Source organism: Diabrotica virgifera, chromosome 7 (assembly GCF_917563875.1).
Source record: "Diabrotica virgifera virgifera chromosome 7, PGI_DIABVI_V3a".
NCBI classification, from domain to species: domain Eukaryota; kingdom Metazoa; phylum Arthropoda; class Insecta; order Coleoptera; family Chrysomelidae; genus Diabrotica; species Diabrotica virgifera.
In genome coordinates this window covers 173937062-173949987 of record NC_065449.1, presented here as the reverse complement: position 1 = coordinate 173949987, position 12926 = coordinate 173937062, and the positions used below count along the sequence as shown (strand labels likewise).

The 12926-nt window shown below is 34.0% G+C and overlaps 1 protein-coding gene across 4 annotated transcripts in view; it reads right to left on the bottom strand.

The window, feature by feature from the left end:
- LOC114335140 (microfibril-associated glycoprotein 4-like) overlaps positions 1–12926 on the bottom strand; it is a 139416-nt gene that overhangs the window by 34881 nt on the left and 91609 nt on the right. The window lies entirely within an intron of this gene.

Below are 12926 nucleotides of genomic sequence, written 5' to 3'. Positions count from 1 at the left end.
AAGATCTTCATTTCGTTGGTATCCAGATGTCTTTGTGTTTTGGTTGTATCTGGTCTTGTTTCGGAAGTGTAAGTAATAACTGGCCCAATAACTAACTTATATATTTAGGCCTTTGTTTCCACTCTTTGGTGTTTGATTTTCCGAATTGTATCGTTTAGACAACCGGCTAATTGAAAGCGATACAACCTAGTAAGTGGAAAAATCAGAATACAGCTGCTACAAAGTAACAGAAAAGAAGAACCTATTGAATGTGAGACAAGAATAAAGGTAGAACAGCTACGAGACTTGTCAACGCGAGATCGATCTATACCAAAAAGACTACAAAAAGTACTGAATGAAAACTACATAACATCAGATGAAGACATAGAAGAACGTTGGAGAAAGATTAGAGATAATAATATCAAAGTGACAGCAACGGAAGCATTTGGAGAAGGTAATATAGGTAAACATATAAAGAAAAGGAGAAGACTGTGGTTCTATAAATAAATAAAAATAAAATCATCATTATCATCATCATTATCACCCTCTCTCAATCTACTGCTGGATATAGGCCTCCCCTGTTTGTCTCCAAAGTGTTCAATCTTGTGCTTTTTGTATCCAGTTTTTTGTTGTCTTTCGTAAGTCGTCTTGCCATCATATTGGTGGTCTTCCCCTGCTACGTTTATCGACTCTTGGTCTCCATTCAACTAGTTTACGAGTCCATCTTCCGTCCTTTATTCTGGAAACGTGTCCAGACCATTTCCATTTTGAGTTAGAGCTTCTTTCAATTACGTCTATGACTTTGGTCTTAGCTCGTAGATCGTTTCTAAAATAAAATGCCAAGAAAAAAAGAAAATCTATCTAGAATACAAATCCAAAAGAACGAGACAAACATATCTAGAATAGAAAAGAGTACGAAATGAGTTAAACTCTATAGTAAGATCGCAGAAAACAGAACATTGGGAAGCATTTTGAAAAGAGATTGAGCACCACTTCCATGGAATGAAAAAGGAAATGTTCAAAGAGCAGAGATGAACGATTTGACAGAAGTAAAACAAATTGAAAAAAATACATGGAAAACTTACATAAAAAACCTGTATCAAACAGCTACTCACCAAGAAGAACTGGAAACACCAATGGTCTTAAAAAATATGAAAAATCAAAAAGTACCTGGGAAAGATGGAATAGCTAATGAACTTTTAAAATACAGAGGAGGAAGACTTCACAAAGAACTGAATATCTTGATAAGTAAAATAAGAAATACAGGAAAAATTCCAGAAGAATGGAGAACCACTCAAATGATAGCTTTGTTTAAGAAAGGTGATAGGGCAGACCCCAGTATGTATCAATCGTATAACAATTACAATCCATCTTATACGTGGTCGTCCTCTACTTCTTATTTCCTCTGGATTTGAGTATGTCATTTTTTTAATCATCGTGTAATCATTGGGGTGTATGAGTGTGTTATAGAGGTAGCACCTTTTATTGGAACGACCACATCAAACGTCACAGACGGGAGATGGTTTTTGATAACTGGTCCTCATAAGGCACTCAACTCTCACTTATGGCTCCACGTGCCACATCCCGGGCAACTGCATTGGTCTGCAGGCTAAACTAAGTGAGGGTAGCCAGACATGGTGATAGGTTGGACAGTGGCAGCTGGCTGTTACAAAACTGACCATGCGGCGAGAATGATAGCCACAGAAACGGCACATATACAGCGGTGCAGAAGGCAAAGGGAAACCACTGCACTATTTTCCCAAGAGAATTTCTTCCCATAACGATGACAATTTCGGCAAGTGAAGATGGAATGTGTAGCGACCCGACTCACGCTCGGCGCCATCTCGGTTCCGGGTCGGATGGTGTGAAATTTGCTACCGGCTGCCAAGGTGTGAGGGATCAGGCACCTGGCAGAAATTGTGCGACTGAATCCAAATTTTCATTTAATTTAAGAAAATGTCAGCGAATTGGTACATGGATGGTCCAGGGACTGATCCAAAATCCTGGAAAGTTACACATAATTGAAAAAGAAATGGCAGACCACAATCTTTCGGTACTGGGACTCTCAGAAGCTCACTGGAGAGGAAAAGGGCATTTTAAAACAACTGCTGGCAACGTCGTCTATTTTTCAGGCCCAGATAACAAAAGTACAAATGGAGTCGCAATAATTGTACCCTCTAAACTTAACGACTGCGTAATTGGATATAATACTATTGATGACAGGATAATATCCCTTAAAATGAGAATATCCACCAATACCCTACACCTTGTCCAGGTATACGCTCCTACAACAGGACTAGGATGCAAAGATGCAATTAAATCACTAAAGGGAAATAAATCCCCAGGCATTGATTCAATACCATGTGAAATACTACAGTCACTAGGTGACAAAGGATTACATATCATCCATTCTATCTGTGTCGCTGTTTGGAATTCAGGAAAATGGCCATCTGATTGGTGTACCTCAATTTATATCCCACTACACAACAAAGGAACTACTACCAGATGTGAAAACTACCGCACACTGTCACTAATAACACATGCTAGTAAAATCTTGTTGCATATCATCAAAAACAGATTAAAAACCTATCTACATTACCAAATACCTCAGGAACAAGCGGGGTTTGTAAAGGGTAAAGGTACAAGGGAACAAATCCTGAACCTGAGACAACTCATTGAAAAGTCTAGAGAATTTCAAGTACCTATGATTATATGCTTCGTTGACTACCAAAAGGCATTTGATTGTGTAAGCTGGATAAATCTGTGGTCAATTTTAATAGAAATGGGCGCACCAATGCACCTGGTGACACTTATTAAAAATCTATACCAGTCTAATATAGCGACAGTACGACTAGATCAGAAGTTCTCAAACCAATTCAAGACCGAGAGAGGTGTTAGACAAGGATGCGTGTTGTCACCTGACTTATTTAACATTTATGGTGAACATGTCATGAGGATGGTTTTAGAAGGATGGGCCGGTGGAGTAACAGTAGCTGGTAAGAAAATCTCCAATTTAAGATTTGCTGATGACACTACACTTATAGCAGCAAATGAGCAAGAAATGTTTGATCTTCTGCGAAGAGTTGAGTACGAAAGCAATAGAGTTGGTCTGAAAATCAATAAAGCTAAGACAAAAATAATGGTGGTCGACAGATTTGACACTATTCAACTGACTAACATATTACAGGAATACCAGATAGTAAACACCTTTGTCTATCTCGGGTCTAGTATAACTAACGATGGTAACTGTGAAGCAGAAGTTCGGAGACGTATTGGTATGGCAAAAAATGCGATGAGTCGCCTAACTAAAGTTTGGAAAGACAGATCTATCTCTCAAAATATCAAGATGAGACTGGTGAATGCCCTTGTATTCTCAATATTTCTATACGGAGCAGAGACTTGGACTCTTCGCGCATGCGAGCGCCAAAAAATTGATGCCTTTGAGATGTGGTGCTGGAGAAGAGTGCTGCGCATACCTTGGACAGCTCATAGGACAAACGTTTCCATTCTAAACCAACTGAATATTAAAAAAAGGCTGTCCACAATATGTCTGCAACGAATTCTGCAATTCTTTGGTCACGTAGTTCGCAGAGGTGACGACAGTTTGGAGAGATTAATTGTTTCTGGAAACGTTCCGGGGAGAAGATCAAGAGGACGATCACCAACTAGATGGTCTGACCAAATAAAGCATTCAGCTGGAAACTCATTCTGCGCAGCTCTTAGAGCAGCTGAAGATAGAGACCAATGGAGAAACATTGTTAGGAATATTGGAAGAAATCACGATCCTCAGTAATGGGGAAACGACAGGAGAGAGAGAGTAATCATTATCTGACATCCAATGTGTTCAGACCATTTTAGTCTCTGCACCTTACACTTAATCTCAAAATATCTAAATAGTGAGAAATCTAAAGGATAGACGTACTATAGATTTATTCAGGTCTGGAGGAAAGGCAGGAGGCTTGAGATTGAATTGTTTTCCGTTCTTGTGGATCTTCAACCACCTTGTCTTCTCTGGGGTTGTTAGTGAATTTTCTGGAGTTGTTGAGTGGACTGTATTATTTGGAATTTCTTTTAGTACGTAAAAGATAATAGTAACACGATACAAACTTATATTTGTTTACACACTATAGGTAACAGGAACATGTATAGTTGACAATATCGAATATGTTGTTACACTCATTTTAAGTTATTTTCGCAATCGCTGTGACAAATTGTGGTTTTTCTATGTTAATACTTAAGATTCAGAGAGCGAGGAGATGTTTCGGTGAGACTTTTCTAATGACAGACTTTTTTCCAATTATGTATAGATTTTTGTTAATAAATAAACTAATTAGCAACGCAGAGCTCGATCTGTGACGTTAATAAATGCTGACGTCACACAATAAAATATACAAAACGCGAAAAAAGATTTTATTGCACGAACACTTTGAAATTTATAGGGTTGGAAACAGATCAGTTTTCAACCAAGGTCGGAAAGCAGATGTCTGGTAAAAACCTTTAATCTGATCCTTCTACAATTTGAAGAAAACCTGAACAAAAAATGTTAACCATTTGAAATTTAGAATTTATAGTGGTACAATCTTTTTTAATACATTATACAAATTATTTTGGTTTATCATATTAATTTTCTAACTGCTTATTCAGAGAAGATTGTGGCGAATATATGTAAAGGTGGTTTTAGGGCTGGTCGATCAACAACGGACGGGATTTTTGTGCTAAGGAAGATACTGGAAAAAACTAACAAATTCAATATCGATTCAACGATTCAAAGAATTCATCTCTTCATAGATTTTAACCCTTAAGTGGTACGGTAGGTTAATATTGACCCAAAAAAAATTAGTTTGACAATAAAACCAATATTTCAATCGGCGCACGGCACTGGCAAGCTATGAATTCTCTATTCTGTATTGTGCGTGCGGGCGACTATTTTTTAAAAACTTCGGTCTTCAAATAATTTCAAGGTACAAACCACCCTATAAGTTTATAGACTTTTTGAGTAAAATTCATAATTTTTAATTTTTTTTTGCAGGACGAACATAAAATAGGTTGGGAAAAAGTATTAAATTAGATTGTCGTTTTTTTTTTAATATTTCTATTAGTATTTTGTTAGTTTATATATTTATAAACGAGTAAAAAATATCAATATTTATGTTTAATTCATAATAATAGAGTATCTAGATAATCTATATCTATTTATTTTCTTGTTTTATATTTTCGTAAATGTTTAATTAATAAAATAAACTAATTACAACATAATACAGGGTGGACCAAAGAAAAGAGTCCACCTCAATATTTGGCAGTAGTTATTAGATTTTAAGAAAATGCCGAAATAGGTCGACTTTTGTTCTAAGTGGTACACATTTTTACGATATATACATCTGTCACTTGTCAACCCCCTCCCTTCCACGTTTTTAACACCTTATTTTTAAATAGGGATTAGAGGGGTTGTGTTGGAGCTCATTTGACAGGGTATTGAATTCTCTATCCAGTAATATAAACATTATAATAATAATTTTTACAGGGTGTCAAAAAAATTTAACTAAATTAATTGACAAAAAAAGAAGAATGTATGTAATTTATTTTATTTAAAATACATTTAACTGTTGTCAGAAAACAGAAATAAATGTTTATTTTACAAATAAACATTTCTTTCCGCTTAAATTAAATGTGCAAACTTCCAGGCGGGTTAATGGCGGGAGCTGGCTTGAACATTGAATTTAAGCGAAATGCATGTTTATTTGTGAAATAAACATTTATTTCTGTTTTCCGACAACAGTAAAATGTATTTTAAATAAAGAAAATTGCATACATCCTTTTTTTGTCAATTAAATTAAATAAAAATAATTTTTTGGACACCATGTATAAACAAATATGATAATCCTGATAAAACCTGCCTTGATCTTTTTTATCTTTTTAAATATCATAATGTTTATATTGCTTAATAGAGAATTGAATACTCTTTCAAATGAGCTACCACGTGACCCGTATCCCCTATTTAAATATAAGGTATTGCGGACGTGGAAGGGAGGGGGTTGACAAATGACAGATGCATGTATCGTAAAAAGTGTCCCCCTTAGAACGAAAATCGACCTGTTTCGACAATTCCTTAAAATCTAATAACTACAGCCAAACATCGAGGTGGACTCTTTTCTTTGGCCTACCCTGTATATTTCGCATATGTAAAATCGTGCAGTGCGACGAAAAAGCACCTTATTGCATCCAACAAGTCGAATTACATGATTTAAATCGAGACCTTTAATTCAGGCCTAGTTCGAGACCTAGAGTTAAGCATGTCTTAGGTTCTATATTACAATAACGGATTTTTTTAACACGTTGACGGACAGTGCGACAAATGTATAGACTACATCAATGGAAAATAAGACATCTATAAATAGACGTTCTGTCCGTCACCTGCGTCAATGGAATTTACTAGCCAGTACAACTTATAATATTTAGGAACCGTAACCAGGAGCTGTCCTAGTTTTTACTGTGCAGGATAAAATGTGTGTTTGTTTTAATCCAAATATAATAGTGTTATGAAAAATTGCGATAAGCACAAAATTGTGTACAAAAGACTTACTATAGTTTTTGTTTCTAGTTCTGAACTTATGTGCACCACATACGAATATAGTACCGGGTGTCCACTTATATTTTCCCCATTTTAACTGCCTATAACTTCTAAACGGCTCAAGATAGAAATATGCGGTTTTCACTGAAATGTTTTATTTTAGTAAAAGTTTTGTCTGAATGGATGGAATTTTTTATATCGCTTTCAAATACAAAATAAAAAATGGCGGATTTTTGAAAAAAACTTTGTTGACTTTTTTTTAATGGAACACCCAGTATATTCTTTTGCAAATTGAAAGAAAGGTCATTCACCTATCTAGCGATATAAAGTTTTTCAAAATCGGTTATCAAATCACTGAGTAATTAATTTTTAAAATGAGAGGTTCAACGTGGATATCACATACCTAAATAACATAACTAAGCAAGTTACATTGTATGTGATTTCCACATTGCAGCTCTCATTTTAAAAATTAATTGCTCAGTCATTTGACAACCGATTTAAAAAAAAATTTATATCGCTGGATAGATGAATGACCGTTTTTTCAAGTTTTTAGGTAAATGACCATTTTTTATATCGCTTTTAAATAAAAAATGGCGGATTTTGAAAAAAAAAACTTTGTTGACTTTTTTTATTAAAACACCCAATATATTTTTTTGTGTCATGAAAAAACGGTCATTTACCTATCCAGAGATATAAAATTTTTTAAAATCGGTTGCCAAATGACTGAGCAATTAATTTTTAAAATGAGATATGCAATGTGGAAATCACATAATATAATATCATTTTGCTCAGTTATGTTATTTAGGTATGTGATATCCACGTTGCACCTCTCATTTTAAAAATTAATTACTCAGTGATTTGACAACCGATTTTGAAAAACTTTATATCGCTGGATAGTTGAATGACCTTTCTTTCAATTTACAAAAAAATATACTGGGTGTTCCATTAAAAAAAGTCAACAAAGTTTTTTTCAAAAATCCGCCATTTTTTATTTCGCATTTAAAGGCGATATAAAAAATTCAATCCATTCAGACAAAACTTCTACTAAAATAAAACATTTCAGCGAAAACCGCATATTTCTATCTTGAACCGTTTAGAAGTTATAGGCAGTTAAAATGGGGGAAAATATAAGTGGACACCCGGTATAGTATATATAGTATATAAGAATTTTTATAATAAACAGCAGTATTTGATGCATTATATAACTCAAAATCTAACATTTCAGCTGACAAGGCAATATACGGTGGACGCCTACGCACAAATGCACAGAGCCTTAACCTTCCGTGACTAACAATGGGTCTGTGAGACCTGACACTTAGAGTTTTTACGATTACAGTAGAGCGTCGATTATCCGAACGTCGATCAACCGAACGACCGCTTATTCGAACTATCGACTCCCGCGTCCCGCACTCGAATACCGAGCAAGCTTAGTAATTAACGCTTAAAATATCTTCAATTTTCTTCAATATTGTATCCAAAAATAATTATGTTGTTGCAAAGACTGCACTTTTTTGTTTAGTTGCTAGTTGTCATTATCAAGATATAAATAAATTTGTAGGTATATAAATATGGCTTTTATTCACTTGTGGATAAATATGTATGACAATAAATATGTATCAATATATTGTAGTTCGATTATCCGAACAAATCGGTTTTCCGAACACCTATGTCCCCCAATTAGTTCGGATAATCGACGCTCTACTGTATATCCAAATTTTTCGTTATGTATCTTCGGCGCCATCAGTAGCTGCCTGATTCACGTGCCTGTTTTTAGTGTTGAAGTTTGAGTCTCCAATGTCAAGTGATTATGCAATTATCGGCAAATTTTGTCTCAGGCATCGAATGTTGAATGTGACATACTCGATGAAAAAAATAGAAAATATAACGAAAGAACTTACGAACAAGTGCTGGTAAGTTAGTAACCCAATTTCCAGAAGTAAGCTTAGGTAAGTAAGGTGAAGCTATGTACAAAAATACAGCAGTGAAAAAATTGAGCTTGTTTTTCACAAATGAGATGTGATATAATTGTTTTATTTTCTTTGATATTTTATTTATTGGTTGATTTATTGGCTAATGTTTAAGAGGCTTAATAAATTAAAAGTAGGTATAATTCTTGTTGTATTTCAGTCCTTCAAGAAGTAAACACCCCTCCGCTTGAAATTGTGTCAATGGAAATATTTTTTATGTCGGTCTCTGACACCTATGTTAGCTTTGTCCAGAAAACATATGTTAGTTGCGGAAGGTTAAGAAGAAGATAGCTCAAAGTTCAACGAAATAATAAAGGTTGTTTCAACCAGTTTTCTTAAACGTTCTTTTAACCTGCTTATTAATATGTGTGCACACAAAAGATATTATAGGTTGTAGTTAGGAAGGGTCCCTAAGGAGACTTGTGTTGATTGTACATCTTGTTTCAAAACAGAATAATAGAGTAACAATATAATACCTGTCTAATAATATCACTTTTTAATATTATGCAGATCTAAAAGAGATAATCTAAAATATAAATTAAATAAAACATACGTTTAACTACATCGATATATTCAATATTAGTGTTATTAACAGTCGTTATTGATTTTCAAAAATAAACTAACTTACTTTTTCTGACACAACATATTCACTCGAGCAAACACATACTAGAAGAACTATAGACGAAATCATTGTGACTTACTGAACGAAAATCATATTATTTGGCTATTTATAATTTTGATTACACAGGAAAAGAATAACCCAATTTACCATTCTAATCTATTTAACACCCACTGTCACCAGATTTCTAGGGTTTTGATATCTTTTATGAGGAATTTTTTTTAGTGATATAATTATAACAATTTTTGTTATTATCAACGGCGCTGATTTACTGAATTATGAGATAGGAATTTTCATTAGATAATTATTATAAAATAATATCATGTTTTATTTAAAAATTGTCGGCACAGATAAACTAAAAAATGACGACTAATATATTTATTAATTTAAACGGATTCTAATTATATACAGACATCATCATCGTCATCATCATCAGGGCTTTTAATTCCGGATGGAATGTTTGCCGTTCTTACTTAGAGCTCTCTGATTGGCTTATTGTGGTGAATCTTATTATTGTTGTCAAAGTTTGTTGTAGTACTTGGGTTTCGTTGCAATTTTCTTCCACTTATTTCGATTATGTGCATAGTTTCGTCCAGTTTCTCACTTCCAGAGTTTTGGTATCTCTTATGACCCGGTCCTTCCCCCTCGCTATGGGTCTTCCCCTTGGTCTTTCAGTTTCTGGCTTCTATCTGTTGTTATTCTTAATAAGTAGGTCATTTTACCTTCTCTCTGTGTGTCCCAGCCATCTCAGCATCTGCGCTCTAATAAATCTAACTATATCTTCTCCCTTCATTATGTCTCTCAGTTCATGTCTCCAGTAACCATTATATCTCCAGTATATTTTGTGGCCTAGTAGTATTCGCTCCGTTACTTCTTCACTTGTCTGTTTTTTTGGCCATTCACTATTAGTCCCAAATATTTAAATTGTTGGAATATACGGACAAATCACTCCAAATTATGCAGTGTTCAATATACGTACCTTGTTCACTTAGTGGTTGAGATTTTATTTCATTTTTCAACATAGTTATCACTATGAAGTCCTTTTATTTTTAAATTCTTTCTTAGTCTATACTAGCTTGTGGTCATGCAGTATTGAAGACCGAAAATATGCCTAAATATTTTTCTTTGTCGTAGTTGGAATTTTTCTTAATTTACGTTAATCATTGTCAATTGTTGGTGATTGTGCTTTGTATTGTATTGGATTTTACAAGTTTTTCCAGTTTATGCAAATAGCTGTTTTAACGTTAGTAATGTTTTTTATTACTGTATTTCTATCGTTATAAGCAGCAACTCTTGACCGGTAGGAAACGTCAAACTCTCTCGAAATTATGGGTATTCATTATATATCATATTCATATTATCAAAATATGGGATCATTTCATCCCTGGCCTAATCTATCTATGTACTTGAGTTTGGTCTTTTCTTCATTTCTTTTAAATAAAACTCTTTTCATGCTTTCTCGACCTTATTGAAAAAAGTAAGCTAACAAGAGTTTGGCACTTTTTACCATTTATGTTTTCCGCGATAGTGGCTGCAGGACCTTGACGTGGATTCGGGGGCTTAAGCTATCTGTTCAGATGGGGCTGTAATCTGGCATAGGAAATGAAAAAGTATGTGTGCGCCTTCAAATCTTCGCATTTAAAGCTGCCTGAATACACCTTATGGATAATATTCGTTAATCACCTAATATACAGGGTGTAACAAAAATACAGGTCATAAATTAAATCACATATTCTAGGATCAAAAATAGTTCGAATGAACCTAACTTACCTTAGTACAAATATACACATAAAGAAAGTTACAGCCCTTTGAATTTACAAAATGAAAATCGATTTTTTCGAATATATCGAAAACTATTAGACATCTTTTATTGAAAATGGACATGTGACATTCTTATCGTAGGAATGTCTTAAAGAAAAATTATGGTGAAATTTGTGCAGCCCATAAAAATTTTATGGGGGTTTTGTTCCCTTAAACCCCCCAAAACGTTTGTGTACCTTCCAATTAAATTAGCAGTGTGGTACCATTAGTTAAATTAAATATTTTTAGAACTTGTCTGCCTTCTAGTATTTTTTCGATAGAGAAGTTTTTATCGAGTTGTGGCTTCTTTTTTAATGGATAAAAATTTCATGGGGTTTTTTTCCTTTAAACCCCCCAAATGTTTGTGTACGTTGCAATTAAATTATTATTACGGTACCATTAGTTAAACACATTTAACACAGTGTTTTAAAACTTTTTTGCCTCTTTGTATTTTTTCGATAAGGCACCTTTTATCGAGACGAGGCTTCTTTTTTAATATTGTTCTAAATATACCTAAAAATATAAATCATAAATAAATGTTCATATTATTACCAAGTCTCCATAATCGTACTTAACCATAATATACTCGTACAAGTATGTGGTGGATTTGACAAATTATATCTCGATAAAAACAGACTTTTCGAAAAAGTACTAAGAGGCAAAAAGTTTTAAAAACATTATGTTTTGCTACCCCTCTTTTTACGTTAGGAAACTACCTAGGCAAAATTGGTAGTAACAAAAATGAAAACTATTCAAAATAGAATTAATTATTCTGACAGTTTTTTGCTCCCGGTTAGACTATGTATGTACTTGAATTATTTACTCGCGAAGAGTGGGTGGAAAAAAGATTTGTAGTTCAATATTAAACGTTCGATCTATATTATTTGTAATTCACATGCTTACAAATGACAATAATAATGATTGATACCTTATAGTATAGTGTTGTTTACATACGAAAGAGGTTATGTGAATGTGGAAAGTTCCTCAAAAGTACTTTTGGGATTACACTGGTTTATTGAAACTGATTTAATATTATACCTAAATGAGTTTAAAACACAAATATACAAATTATATTATGTTTAATACTTAAATAAGAATATATCTATAATAGGCCAGGTAAACCAAATGTTTTTCACTAATTGTCACTGTGTAAGCTTACAACACACACTATATATCTTGTACTATTTATACCACGAAAACAGGAAAGGTCTTACTTGAATTTAGGTTGGTTATATATTGCTTTATTCCTTGCTCATTTGCTAAGTCTCCTGTTTAAAGCTGTCACCCACTGCGATCATAGACGGTATTGGGCTTGAATATTATTGTAATGTGGAAGATGGTGACCAAAGTAAAGCGTACATGCTGTTAAAAATGTATACCATGTGTCCCATATGTTCTTGTGGAAGGTGTTAATTAATTGGTATTGGAACCCAAAGAAGAAGTAAAGGAAGAAAAAAAGGTCTAACAAAAAACAATATTTTTATACACTCTGCCGTTACAACCGAGGCTTTAGGCAAGCCGCACACCAAAGAGACATGAAACGTAAAACATGAAACATGAAACATAAAACACGTTTCATGAAAATAAAACACAGATAAACAAATCTTGAAGTCCGCCTACCAATGAAACGAGTGTGATTCTTGCTCATAAAACATTTTTATTTTCGGAGAGTTACATAAATGTCCGGACGTCTATTTGTTTAGCAGTGTTTTATTTCCATGAAACGTGATTTACGTTTTATGTTTCTTTGATGTGCGGCCTAGTTTACAGTTTTAGGGTAGGTTAAATCTGAAGGAATTACCGTAGATGGTGTGTGACCTATAAGTGGGGTTTTTATGTCAATCGGGAGCTTTTATCAATAAAACATGAATCCTGTAACCTTCAGGAAATCCCTGATCTGTTTGTTACTTAAGGTTTGTTCCAACACGACCGAGAACGTCACGAAACGGTAACGCTCCTGCGCAGTAAACAAAATCCGTCCTAACAAAAATAT